General features: G+C 29.1%; 1 protein-coding gene and 1 long non-coding RNA gene across 4 annotated transcripts in view; one reads left to right on the forward strand and one right to left on the reverse strand.

Annotated features, from left to right (window-relative positions):
• The window catches only part of Calx (sodium/calcium exchanger 3), a 194,804-nt gene that overhangs the window by 90,618 nt on the left and 89,964 nt on the right, over positions 1-14,222 (forward strand). The window lies entirely within an intron of this gene.
• LOC148232276 (uncharacterized) lies at positions 2,320-2,911 on the reverse strand. Its single transcript, XR_015810703.1, has 3 exons — positions 2,778-2,911; positions 2,668-2,711; positions 2,320-2,453 (listed from the first exon to the last, which is right to left on the reverse strand). It is a non-coding gene; the product is annotated as an uncharacterized LOC148232276 (long non-coding RNA).

The raw sequence follows: 14,222 nt of genomic DNA on the forward strand, positions 1-14,222 counted from the left end.
AATTGAATGTTCATTATGTTTTAAATGTATTTTGGTCAATAGTTTATGTATGAAACATTTTTGCTTATATAATACAATCATATATTTTATATTATAATGATCATCCAATAAAATTCAGACTTGTATAATACTTGAAAAAAATTCGCCCACATACTACTAATAAAATTTATATATAATTTAAGCATTGACGATTATTATTTAGGTACTTATAATGGTTTTTTACTTTTTGCAAATTTTTTAATAATTTAACGGTCACGGTCACTTTTAATATGTTTGTATAGAGGTCGTGGGTATTTAATTTAATGAATAATTAAAACAACTGCATTGCATGTCAGTTTTTTATTCAATTCTATATTTCATACAGAGCCTTTACATATTGGTATATTATTTTAAGAATATAAGATAGAGTTGGTGTTTTTTAAGTTGATAATGATGCTGTGAATTAATCAATATCGTGAAATATTAATTCAAAGGCTAAAAAGTAGATTCGAATGGTTCTTAAGCCTCGGGGCATCGATAGCTCGTAATTTAAAAATAAGAAAAAGGATGGTTTATTGCGAGGACAAGGATAGGCATTTTTGACATTGATATATCTTCGGTTCGGATAAAGGCTGTCATTCTTGGCCGACGCCACCATAAAGGCGTCTTTTTTAACATACGTGACGACGCCTTTCCACAGACTTGCGAAAAACCCATACTACGTATTTATGTGATATACACTTTCTTCGTAGATTTTACGAGACGGTACGACCGAATCGATAAAGCCCGTATAGTTGGTCACTGAAGCACGAGTTTTTCACATGATTATCACATATAAACTGAACTTTTTGAGTTATAACCTTGCAAAAAGTAATAAGTCAACATTTTTAAATTCAGAATTTAACCGTTAGTGTACGTCTTTAAAATAGTAAGAGCTATGCATGCGTTAAATTGTCAATTGATCAGACGCGTTATACAAAATGTATCAATAGAGAAACTCTTTACATTTTTAATTACATATTTTTATTAAAATGTTTATATGTATGTCAAAAACCGTGTAGCTCAGTGTTTTAATACACTATGCTGATGAAAGGAAATAAAAATTCCGCTTACCCTCTTCTACCATCGTCTAAAGAGCCAATTACGGTCATTGTCCGAAAAAATGTCGTATAATTTATAATATTAAAACAGTTTTATAACTTAAAGTAAATTGCGTTAATATAAGTATCTTATATATAATTGTTCTAAGCCGTCGCTTCCGGACGCGCATAACTTTAAATGAAACATTCTCCGTTCATTCCTCTACTCTGTAAATCGTATCGCTTTGTATGAACGGTGTGTAACAATACACGTAAACAAAGGAATTATAATAATAAATTATAATAAAAATAAAAATTGAATTTGCTCCGATTGATTTTTGAGCCGCCGGCAATGCGTTCTGTTGTTTCGACCAATCAAAAATAAGCATTCAAATATTCAAATAGTTTGGACCAATGAAAAATAAGCATTCGAATTCAAATAGACAGTACCGTGACAACGCTTTTATTTAATAATAAAATTTTGCTACGCGACAATAATTTTCATTAATTCGTCATTTGACTGAATATAAATAATCGGATTGCAAATTAACTAGGTGTGTTATAACTATGTTAACTTAAATATATACATAATGTGTTGAGGATTAGAAGAATACATTGATTAAACTAGATAAACAATCTTCGTAATGAAATCTTCAAATTTTGAATTCCCGGCGACGGGCTCCGAGGCCGAAAAGTGAGTTTTTCCTTTTGTAAATAATCAGATTGCAACTTAACTAGGTGTGTTATGACTATGAAAATTAAATATATACATAATGTGTTGAGGATTAGAATAATACATTGATTAAATTAGATAAACAATCATAAAACAATCTTCGTAATGAAATATTCAAATTTTGAATTCCCGTCACCGGGCTCCGGGGCCCAAAAGTGAATTTCTCCTTTTATATTACATAAACATTATCATTGCTTCCGATTTAATGCACAATTTTAAACGTGAACGTGTAATATATCCTTAGTATGTATGAGGATTGAAAGTTAATGTTGATCAAATCGGCGCTGTCGGCTATATATATCAACCAACGGACAGCTTATAAATGTGTAGTTCCTTGGATGTTATCTAATAAACGACAATTTACAATGATTATATATATGTGATCGCAAACCTGGAATAATCGATAGCCAAAATATCTAAGAGTAGGTTATTTTCAATTCCGATGTGGCAAAATATGTTCAATTTTTGTTCTGTGCCTTCATTCCTCTTTCGGAATAGCCAAATTCAAGATATTTAGTTACATCAAACTTATATAGTATGTTCTTTACAAAAAGATAATACTTGCTGACAGTGACTTCAACATGAGAAGATTCACTCTTTGTTTATATATACCAATTCTACGTTGTGGCCATATAAGTCAACAAATTGCTCCCTCATTGCTTCTGAAAAATAATTAAAAACACCTTTATCAAGAGTTAAGCATTGAACACATTATTACTACTAATATAATCCATAAATTAAATTTAAACGACAAGCGAAGAACAAAATTGACGGAAGATACTGTAGAGGATTAAACACATATTATATAATTAACTGTAAACGATACTATATAGTGGGTAAAATGTTACTTTGTTTAATTTACTTTGGTATGTATACCTTTAATTGTCCAATCAACGCTGTTTGTCTTTTAATATTAGATCCTGGAAAGTCAATGGTAATTTTGTTAGAATAACCGTGACATATTATTCATATAACCAAACACTTACTGGCACACTCATAATTTATAGTTTTAATTATGTTATACACTTTAAATCATCTTCAATTGAAACTTAGTATGAAAAATGCTTTGTTTAATTAACATATTTTACTGTTTATTGAATCGCACTAAGCTGTAACCCGGCGCGCGCTTGACTGATGACAGAACTGTCAAATGTAAGCAACTGAGGGGATATCCCGATACATGATCGGGATATCACCGCGCGCTTAAGAACGAACTACGAAATTGATTTTAACGATTTAAATTGTAAAACACTTATCAATATATGTTTAAAAATCATCAAATTCTAAAAAAAATATTTTTTTAAATATTTTTAGTTTATACGGTATCTAAAATATAATATAAATAATGTGGATTTTTATTAGCTTCTCTTAACAAAAAAAAATATGTACTTGAATTTTGGCGAACGTTGGCAATTTAAATTAATAGTTTTTGGAGAATTTTTAAAATTTCGCTTGAAAAAACATTTTAAAAAAAAAGTGGGGAAAATTTCAAAATAAGTACTATTCATTACCAACCAACTACTAAACACATAGTGTTGCAAGAATCTCTCTTACTGACCCCTTTGAAAGGAAACTACACAAAATTGTAAAATATTTTATAACTAATTTAATTTTTTTAACTTATTTAAATATTTTGTAAATTATAAAGTTTTAGAATAAATTTTCAAGATTTATTCAAAATATTTTTTTCAACCTTAAAAATATTTTTTATTTTATTATGGATTTTAAATATTCTTAATTTGTTATAGATTTTAAATATGTTTAGTTTATTATTAATTTTAAATAATGTGAAAATTTTTTGCACTTATTAATTATTAAAATTATTAATGCTGCGCAGATAAATCATTTATTTAAAAAAATATATAAATATAAATATTTTTTAATAAAAATTGACAAAGGTCTCAAAATTATTATTATTTTTAAAGCGCACTTTTGGTCTAAAGTAACAGATTAAGTGCTTGATATTTTCAGTTTATTATTTCTTTCTAATTGGCTTTTATATTTACACATAAAACATATAAACAACTTTTTTAAATTATAAATCAACTTATGGTGTAACTAAAAAAAGTTCTTATTGCTAAGATTTAAATTTATGATAAAATTGTGTTACATGCAATTTATTTATTGGTTCCGTAAGCTTCGCTGTATTGAGATTTCACTGTACAATTTTCAATTTATTATTATCTAGCCAAGTTCTAAACCTATTTATAAATGATATGCAATATTTAGATTTATCATTAAATATCTAAGTTTCAAATATAACGATAAAATTTAACGTTTCAAATCTAATAAATAATATAAAATGTTTTCTTCTGGAAATATTTAGTCAAGTTGTAAACCTATTTTCAAATGAATTGAAAATGTTAGTAGTTTTTTATAGATTAAACCATTTTGTCTATTATTGAAAATCCTAAATAATAATGTCCAATTTGAACCATTCATTTTTTTTTAAATATTTAAAAAAATCAGAACGAAGCAAAAATTATATTTAAAACCCAAAAAGTTGAGGGTCCGGTATACGCACACTCGCTAGCTTTCGGTACCTCACGATAGTGAGGTACCGACAGCTAGTGTATATACAATGAAGTACTAAGTAACGAACATATTTTGAGCTTAAGACATGTGAATTTGTTATTTTATTGCTTCTGATTCCTTTGTTTTTTTTTTTTAATTTATAATTATTATTTAATAAATATACTTAGTTACGTATAATCACATGATAAGTTATTACTACTGTCAATATTTTCGGATTTTGAAACCGAAAGGTGTGACTTTCCAGCCAAATAGATGCGAGAAAAATTGATAAAGGTTAGTTTTATAAACATATAAATGATCCGCTAATGTTTCTCGCGTTAACCCTTTAAACACCAGTGACTTTTTAATGAGTCGCATGTTATTTCTTTTCACGCGGTTGTATCTCTTTATTTGAATAAATATAAATTACGTGGTTTACTGAATATTTAAAATAGTACAATAATCTTTATTAATAATTAAAAATATTTTTTAAATAATTCGTAAACTTGTTTTAAAAAAATAATTTGCATAAAAAAAATAATCATCAAATGACGCACCGGTGAGTCGGTGGCGTTTAATTGGTTAAAGCAGTCTCCTGGCTTGTCTCTGCTGTTATGACTCCGTGGCATTTCTCGTGTAATCTTCCTGGCGTAAATGTCACATTTGTTATAATACTCTATAATGAATCGCAGATGTTCTTGGACATCAAAATGTGCCCAGATGGCCAATTAGGCAATCGGTAACCAAAGAGTTGAAGAACAATAGTAATTTGCGTAGGTTAGAATGTATTGATCAGCGCATCCTTTCCAAACAAAGAGTAGTTTTTTATGGTACTTATGGGTGAATAATGTCTAGGGACAGATGTGCTATTAAGTGGTCCAGGAAATATTTTTAATTATTTGGTCACTAGATCTCTCTTCTATTGTTCGATTAATATGTAAATACAGTATGTGTGGCCACACTTTCAAGTCTATTTTTTTCAAGAATTCAATAAAATATGTTTACAAATGTAGTTTAATTGTTTTGATACATATTACATTCTAGATTATATTAAAAGCTTATGCGTCTTCAATATAAGTATATTGCAGTAATCTGTTTTAATGTTTAACTTCATATTCTCAAATTATTTCATTAATTCATTTGTGTATTTCCTCGTTAGTCAAGTATCAAGAATCATTATTAAACATATAGCTTACAGTGATTTTATTGATTAGTGCAGCCCCAAATTTAGACGCCATATGTCCAATGGTTATAGATTATCATATTATTTTTAGTTCAAACTTGAATTGAGTTGAATTATGATTTTGATTTTTTGAAAGTGTGAAATTTTATATTATTTCGGCGCATTTTGTAATATAATTTGCATCAAATGTGTTTTTTGTGTCATGAATATTTACGCAATGTAAGTGTGTAAGGCTACGTTGGCGGGCCTTTTAAAATCGTATCCGATTTTGTTTCGGAAAACATTAATGAATCTTTTTTTAATTTTTTTCTTATTAAATAGACGTTTTAAAGTCAATCCCTAATCAAAATACTTTGTATCTGTGAACGAATTATCTTATTACTAATATACAAATTTAAATGATTTGATTAGAGTAATGAGTTTTCAATTTAATTTAATTAGAAGCGGTATATTTATGTATCATATAATAATAGTAAAAATCATAAAGGATAATCTGATTTTGATGTATTGCTGACATTATCAAAATAACGCATACAATACAAAGAGCGAGGACGCTTTTGAGAGCACTCATACGAATCCATTACATCCGTAATGCAAATAACCGACAATGAGAAAGAATGATTTATGTCGTCAAACAAACCGTGCATAATACATATCCAAATATTAATATTGCTATATTTGTATATGGTACAATTTTTATTTATTATGTTAAGCCAGGGGTCGGCAAAGTGCGGCTCCGGAGCCGCATGCGGCTCTTTGGCTCCTTGAGTGCGGCTCTGGCACAAATATCCACGGGCTTGGGCACTAATTCTGGTCAAGTGTCTTTTCCATGCAACGTTGAATGTGTGCGTGAGCGTTGACGTAGTACCTGTTTCGTCCGGTAGGGGCGCAGCGCAGCGTAGTAGTATGACAGCTGTCAATCTGCGTATTTGGCGGCTACAGAAAAGCCGGCCAAAAGTATGACCGGTGTCAGAAAAGGGTTTGTTGTCATTTTGAAAGAAAAAAAATAATCACGAGATATTGGTTTATCATTGCATTATTCACCAAGAAGCACTTTGTGCGCAGACATTTCCGAAAGAAATTAGTAAAGTTATGGGATTAGTGATCACGATCATCAACTCCATTGTAGCTAAAGCTTTTAATCATCGTCAATTCAAAGAATTTTTAGTTAAAATGGAGAGTGAGTACGCTGATCTTTTGCTTCATAACAAGGTTCGATGTGTATCAAGAGGGAACGTTTTAAAACGTTTCGCGTCCCTATTGCCAGAAATTAAAGCATTTCTCCTTGAGAAGGGTGTTCACTATCCAGAACTTACAGACAATCAGTGGATCCAAAACTTTCATTTCATGGTAGACGTTACGTCTCATCTAAATCAGCATAACCGTAAACTACAAGGGAAAGGAAATACAATTTTTTCGATGTTAAAAGAAGTCACTTTATTCGAAAACAAATTATCCTTTTTTGCTCAAGATTTTGAAAGGGAAACATTGTTTCACTTTCCGAGCCTGCTGAAGTATCGCCAAGAAAATAATTCCTCTTTTGATAAACACCATTTCAAAACAACAATTTTAAATATGAAGGAAGCATTTCTCAGTAGTTTTCAGGAGCTTAAAAACAGCAAAGCGACCTTAGCATTCGTCAAAAATCCTCTTAATGCTATAATAACTTTTTTTTTTAATTTTCTCCTTTTGGCATTGACATTGTAACTTTGAAATACAATTGCAGGATTTAAAAAACATGTAAATATGGAGCTCCAAATTTCAACGTCTTTGTATTGATTTGGAAATATTGGAGAAGAACGAATGTGATCTTAGTTCACAACACAAGTGGTCTGCTTTGAAAGACCTGGAGAATGAAGACATGATCATTTTCAACGTCTGGAATAGTATTCCCGACTCTTACGATCAGCTGAAAAAACTTGCGTTTGCTGTTCTTTCCCTTTTTGGTTCTACATATTCATGCGAACAATCCTTTTTAAGCATGAACTTTATCAAGAGTAAACTGAGAAGTTGTCTTATTGATGAGAACCTGGAATCATGCCTAAAATTAAAAACGACAACATATATACCTGACTTACTGAAACTTTCCAAGGAGATGCAAGGATATTGTTCGCATTAAGTGTTTGTCAGTCATTGTCATGATTTACATTTATGGATACCTTACTTTCATATTTTTGTTTATCAACGAATAAATCTTTATTAAGTGTGAAATCAAGTTTTATTCAGTATACCCGTAATTTAATGAAGGTCTAAAATTATAATAAAGGTTTACTAAATTAAAAAACAGATTTGGCTCTTAGAACTATTTTGAATCGTTGTAATGTACATATTTGGCTCTTCGGCCAATAAGTTTGCCGACCACTGTGTTAAGCAAATGATTCGAGTGTATTTATGTAGTCAAATTTGATACAACTGTGCAACTTTATTGGCAGTTACCTAATTGTTGGTTATTTCCAGTTGAATTTTACCGAGAAAAGTACGCTCAATCGATACTGGGTAAAGCGAACATGCAATACCGCTGTTGGATCAAAATTGAGTTGTGTGCCTGGAACGCTAAGTGCGGAGGCAAGTTAAAGAAAAAATCTAAAAATATATATAATAAGTTTCCTAGGTGGTTAAAAATATCTAAGCAATGTTTAATTTATTTAGTGAGACATTATTAACAACAATGATTATGTTACAAAACCCAATAGATATTTTATTGTTGATCATGTTTATGATCCTGAGAGAAACGTTGAATTTTATAGGAACAGGATTTGTACAAAACCAAATTCAAATCATAGGCAAATCAAATCTTATATTTTTAACATACTGCCGAGGAAGATTGGGTTTTTACCAGACCGTTCAAAATATGGTAATACGGCGGTTCGGTCTCTCCTCCGACTTGACATCTGGCAACCCCTTCGGTGCATAGCAGCGGACGTTTCATAAAGTAAAGTCGATTACAAATCTGACGAGAGAGGGAGAGTGGCGCAGCGGCAACCCTTTGGCGACGCCCAAAACGAATTTTCGCCCCCTTGGCGAAAATTTGCATGAAAATGAGACCATCTGAAGCATCTGCATCTTCCAGCGGCCAGATGTGCTTTATTTTATTTTATTTTTTTGCTTGAATAACCACGTTTTATGTGCGTTTATTAGTGGAGTCACGTAGCGACTAACGCGAGTTTGTACTCTTTCACGTCTGTTTCAAAGAATAAAGTGGATTGACTGGACGCTTGCGTAAAACTTCGTTTTGCACGTCTCATACTGGCATTATATCCTTATAGCTTACTAACCTTGAGTGTGGAATTTCAGTGAGATTTAATTATTATGTATAACAGTATATTTTTAATGTATTAACTGTTAAAATATCAATACAATGTCTGCAAAATACTACTATAAGTCTCTTGATCAAATTTTATCTTTAAGTTTAGAAATCAGATTAAGTTGGATCCAATAAATAGGGAAGATGAGGTATCAATTTATTATCGCAATATTTAAATATAATATACATATTCACAAATTGTTAAAAATATTAAATAAAGAAAAATATTTTTTTGATAATTAATATTAAAAGTTGGTGAATGCATTGTTGTCTAGCCATTATTATATATATTTTAATATAACTGTTCTACAAATATGTATTTTATGTATATTTTTTTCTGCGCATGCATGATAAATAATATTAAATGAATAAATAAATTTGTATAAAAAATATTGAAAACTTCAGATCACATTATTATTTTGTACATTTACATAAACAATCATTAATGTCTAGGCTAAATTTTTTTTATTCTGTTAATCGGTATTTTTATAGCTTTAAAGCATAGATTCTCAAACTTAATTGACTCATCGCCCACTTTTCAACGACAAAATTTTTCAACGTCTTTGGAAAACTTTATTTTTATTTCATTTAATAATAAATTGTGAGCGTAGCAATGCTCGTATTTTTTTTTGTACTTCTCAGTATATAGTATACATTTCTTATTTATATTTATTAAGGCATGCTGACCGCATGCTCTTATCTCTCACTCACTCTCGTCACTTAACACGCGAGCGACCGAAAGGAAAATTATCTTACCGCCCGCGTCTGGAATAATTAACTATAGACAACTACAAAATATAATAAAAATTTTAATTAAAAATTAAAAATATTTCAAATTAAAAATGTCAATAAAAACTGTAATAATTTTATATAATAAATAAAATTAAAATCGCTAGAAGCAAAAACAAATAAAAAAATCTTGACAAAAGGTTCAGATGATAAAAACATAGACATCGTTCTATGTTTTAATGAACATCTAAACAACTTCATTAAACATATAAATATTTGTGGTCACAAATAGGATTATCTTAACCCAGAAAATAAAACTAGCTAGAAATTCTGTAACTGTCTATCGGGAAAAACAATAGTAGGTTACTGTAATAAAATGTTTAATAATGCTAATAATAACCAATTTAAAATATGGAAAATATAATAAAATGTTATTTTCAATCATAATGGAGATTTAGCTGCAGATAAAAAATAATAGCCAATGAATAAACATTTCATCTTAATTGGAACATTTCTATCAGATGATATACAAATTAACATTGATTATATAAACACTATCACAAATATGGCTCAAGTTAACAGATCTATTTATTTTCACTAAATTAAATTAGTAGTCATAAGATATACAAACAAATTAAAAAATAACTTAGCGCCTGGTACTAATGGCATTACAATCAAATAACAGTATTATTGTTTTTATTTTAGTAAAGTTATTCAATAAATGTTTGAAAAAGGAATTATTCCCTGATTGCCTAAAAATTGCAAAATAACTATTTTATATTAAGAGGATCACTAACAATTATCGCCATATATATTTGTTTTACTAGTTCATTTTTAAAAAGCTTAAATTTATTATCACATTTGCAATACGGATTTAGAAAAAAATCCTGTACAAAATATGCAGCTTTTGATTTGAAGAATGAAATACAACAAAAATTAAACGATAAAAATAAAACTATTTGACACAGTAGACGCTAAATTGATTAAAAATCTATTTAAATACTATATGATACTAAATGGTACACAAACGAATGTGAAGTGGTCCAGTGTGGAATTCCACAGGGTTCTATTTTGAGACCTTTATTTGTTAATCTATACATAAATGATTTAAAACTATTTAAACTTGCAGCAAGGATTCAATTGTATGCTGATGATACAGTGCTAATATATAACTTTAAAACATACAAAATAATTTGATCCATATTAGTGAATGAATTAGATTAAACATATTAAAAATTAATAAAAAAATAAATGAATAAATAAATTGTATAAATAAATGAATAAATATTATTTAGAATTATTATTTAAAAGACTAACAACGTTTTGCTACTTAAACACGTTTCAAAAAAACACCCCATAAATATCTCTCTGCAGCGAATCTACGTAAAAAAGGAGAATTATATAAATTGTTACTTGCCTCTGACATGTAATTTATAATTGTATATAAATAAATAAGATGTATAAATATTTTTTAAAGTAAATTTGGCCCCCGATAACAGAGAAGTACATAAAAAAATACGAGCATTGCTACGTTCACAATTTATTATTAAATGAGATAAAAATAAAGTTTTCCAAAAGTGGGCGTTGAAAAATTTTGTCGTTGAAAAGTGGGCGATGAGTCAATTAAGTTTGAGAATCTATGCTTTAAAGTTATAAAAATACCGATTAACAGAATAAAATAAAATTTAGCCTAGACATTATTGATTGTTTACGTAAATGTACAAAATAATAATGTGATCTGAAGTTTTCAATATTTTATTATACAAATTTATTTATTTATTCAATATTATTTATCATATATGCGCAGAAAAAATAATACATATTTGCAGAACAATTATATTAAAATATATATAATAATGGCTAGACAACAATACATTCACCAACTTTTAATATTAATTATCAAAAAAATATTTTTCTTTATTTAATATTTTTAACAATTTGTGAATTAAATTATATTTAAAGTTTGTGTTATAAATTGTATTTAAATATTTACATACTTTTATAATTATTTCTTTCTATTTAATATTTTATAATTATTTAAAACAAGTAAAAAAATAAATCCTGAGCTTTAATTTCAAGCTTATCTCTATTGTGTTTTGCGTAGAGAGAGTAATTGTCGGTGGTCGCGAGGCTAATCTTTTGCATGAGAAACCATTTAAGGCATAGAAATCTGGTATCTGGTAAAGCATACCTTTTCTAAATAGCCTCTTAAAAGGCTTTCGAGGGTTGTTTCGTAAATGTGTAGTGTCGGTGTGCTCGTTTCATCCACTGCGGCCCACTTAAACTCATCGAGGTCGTACACTTATCTCGTCTGCCGAGCTATTTTCCGCGCAACAACTTTAATTGTGATTCGCGAAGTGCATTTTAAAAATCTCACGTGAAATCCATCTTGACTTTACCAACAAACCACAAAGTGTATCATTATAAAAAAAAGCTTATATCAATGGTGATTTGGCATCAAAAATAAAAACTACAACTAACATTTATTGAACATATTACATAAATTTCTTACACTTCTATCATTTTAAAATTAATATCATAAAATACTGAATAAAAAACTATTAATTCTGCGTAGATTGAAGGCGACCGTTAGCGCTGCCGGCCAAGCAATAAAACCCAAGGTTTATTAGTTCTGAATATAATTACGGTGGAACTGAAAAGCCACCAAACCGAGCTGCTTAAAATCCATAAAGTTTTACAACCCTTCTTTGATGTACTAAAACGAACGTCTCGAGAAAAGTAAAGTAAGAATTGGACGCCGTGAGCGCGAGCCGCCCGCGGAAAAGGGATGATAAAGTTTGCGTTTCGAATGGGTCAACTTGGGATTGAACTGCCTGAAACGAACCTGAAAATTGGAATTCAAGTGCAAATATTTATTTGCGACAGATTTTATTTGAATATAAAATTTAAATCAATTAAAAAACCACGAACGAGATTTGCGCTTTTCCGCGCGTCGATGTTATTTTCTTTCAATTTTAAGCGGAAAAATAAAGTTTATGAATGGCTGCCTCCACAGCGAAACGATTAACCTTTTAATGTAACGACACGCGAGTGAACATAAAGGAAAATATCCTTGTACAAAATTTCACAGAAGCAATATGCTCGTTCTAATGCGGTCATGACACTTTTAGGCACCTAAATGAAATTAAAATTGTGTTTGTGACAGAATTTTTCAATGTTAACCCTTTTTTATACCCTTAGAAATTTCACATTATTTCTATTGCTCTTAACAGAAGAAAATTCGTTGTTATTTATTTATTTATTTATTCAAAACTAGATGTAGCTATTGTATTTTTAAATACTAAAACAGTGTGAATTAATTTAATTTTAGTAAACAAATATAATTTTTATATTTTTTAATGACTTAATTAGTTTAAAATCAATAAACTAATTAATTACTATTCAACATAAATTAAAACGACTCATCACATGCACATACAATCTACAACAGGTTTGAAAGAATTTTATTTTTTTTCCTATTTATGGAAAATTAAATTATCAATATTTCAGATTTTTATAATACAGGGCAGGGCATATATATCTCACACTTTATAAATAGGTATTAAAAATAAATCAAGCTGTCTGAAAAATGTATATACGTATTTCTGAAAAGTATATAAAAAACAGTTATATTTTAATGAGTTTTAAAATCATATCAGACAAATTGTAGCCGTTGGCGTTTGTTGATTTGATACTTTCACTGCTTCCACGTTTTCTGGCGCTTTATTGGTTTTAGGTGTGTCGTGTGATTTGTTTTATTAAAAATATAAATACCGATCTGGTTCAGATGTGTTGCGATTAATTAACGCGTCCTCTGCGTCGTTATTACAAAACGGTTCTCAAAATACGCTTGAACAACAATATTTAGCGATTTAACTCAAGATTTGTAATAAAATAGACCTAACTAATATAGTCAAAATATGGTATATCTTTATAATAAATCAATTTAACAAAGTAATAAAAAATATATACTTAATATTATTAGATGCGTAATGATTTAGCTTATAAAAAAATCAAAATTACGATTTCTTATAGACTTTTTTGTTTTACCATCATGTTCTTAGAAGCAACTTAAAAACATTTGAACTCAAAAGACTTTATGAATCCAGTATTTATAGACACTGAAGAGCTTTAGAGGGTATATGTGAAGCTATTTCTTGGGCTTCGCTTCAATAATGCATTTAAAAAGGCAGATTTTCATTTAAAGAGCTACAAAATCTTTCATAATTTCAGATGAAGAAGTCACAAAAACGCTGCAGCTCTTAACTTTACTTAAATAAAAACAATAGAAATCGTCAAGTAAAAAATTATACATTTTTAATAACATAGACCTTAAAATATCGTGACTGCCGCCGCTTCCCTCTTCACGTCAGCCACCAGATGCTGACAAGGCTACTAGAACGTCGCGTATTTTTATAGTAATTACACAACGTGTCTTCGGTATAAAAAAACGCTGACCGACAAGTCAGGTTAAATTTTTGTCTGATATATGGCTATAAGTTCAGCAATACCGATAATAATAATTTGGTCCGTCAAATTTAGTTTTGATATAAATTCGAACTAACCCTTGATTATATAATACAATATTAATTTATATGTATGGTTTAATTAAAATTCCATAAGTCTTACGGATATGTTTTATGATTTTTATTTTAAAATATTATAGATAAAAATCTTGCCTCTTAGAAAAATCTAAAAGCA

The sequence above is a fragment of the Plectrocnemia conspersa genome, unplaced genomic scaffold (genome assembly GCF_051122295.1).
Source record: "Plectrocnemia conspersa isolate PC_06_02 unplaced genomic scaffold, ASM5112229v1 ptg000009l, whole genome shotgun sequence".
Lineage (NCBI taxonomy): Eukaryota > Metazoa > Arthropoda > Insecta > Trichoptera > Polycentropodidae > Plectrocnemia > Plectrocnemia conspersa.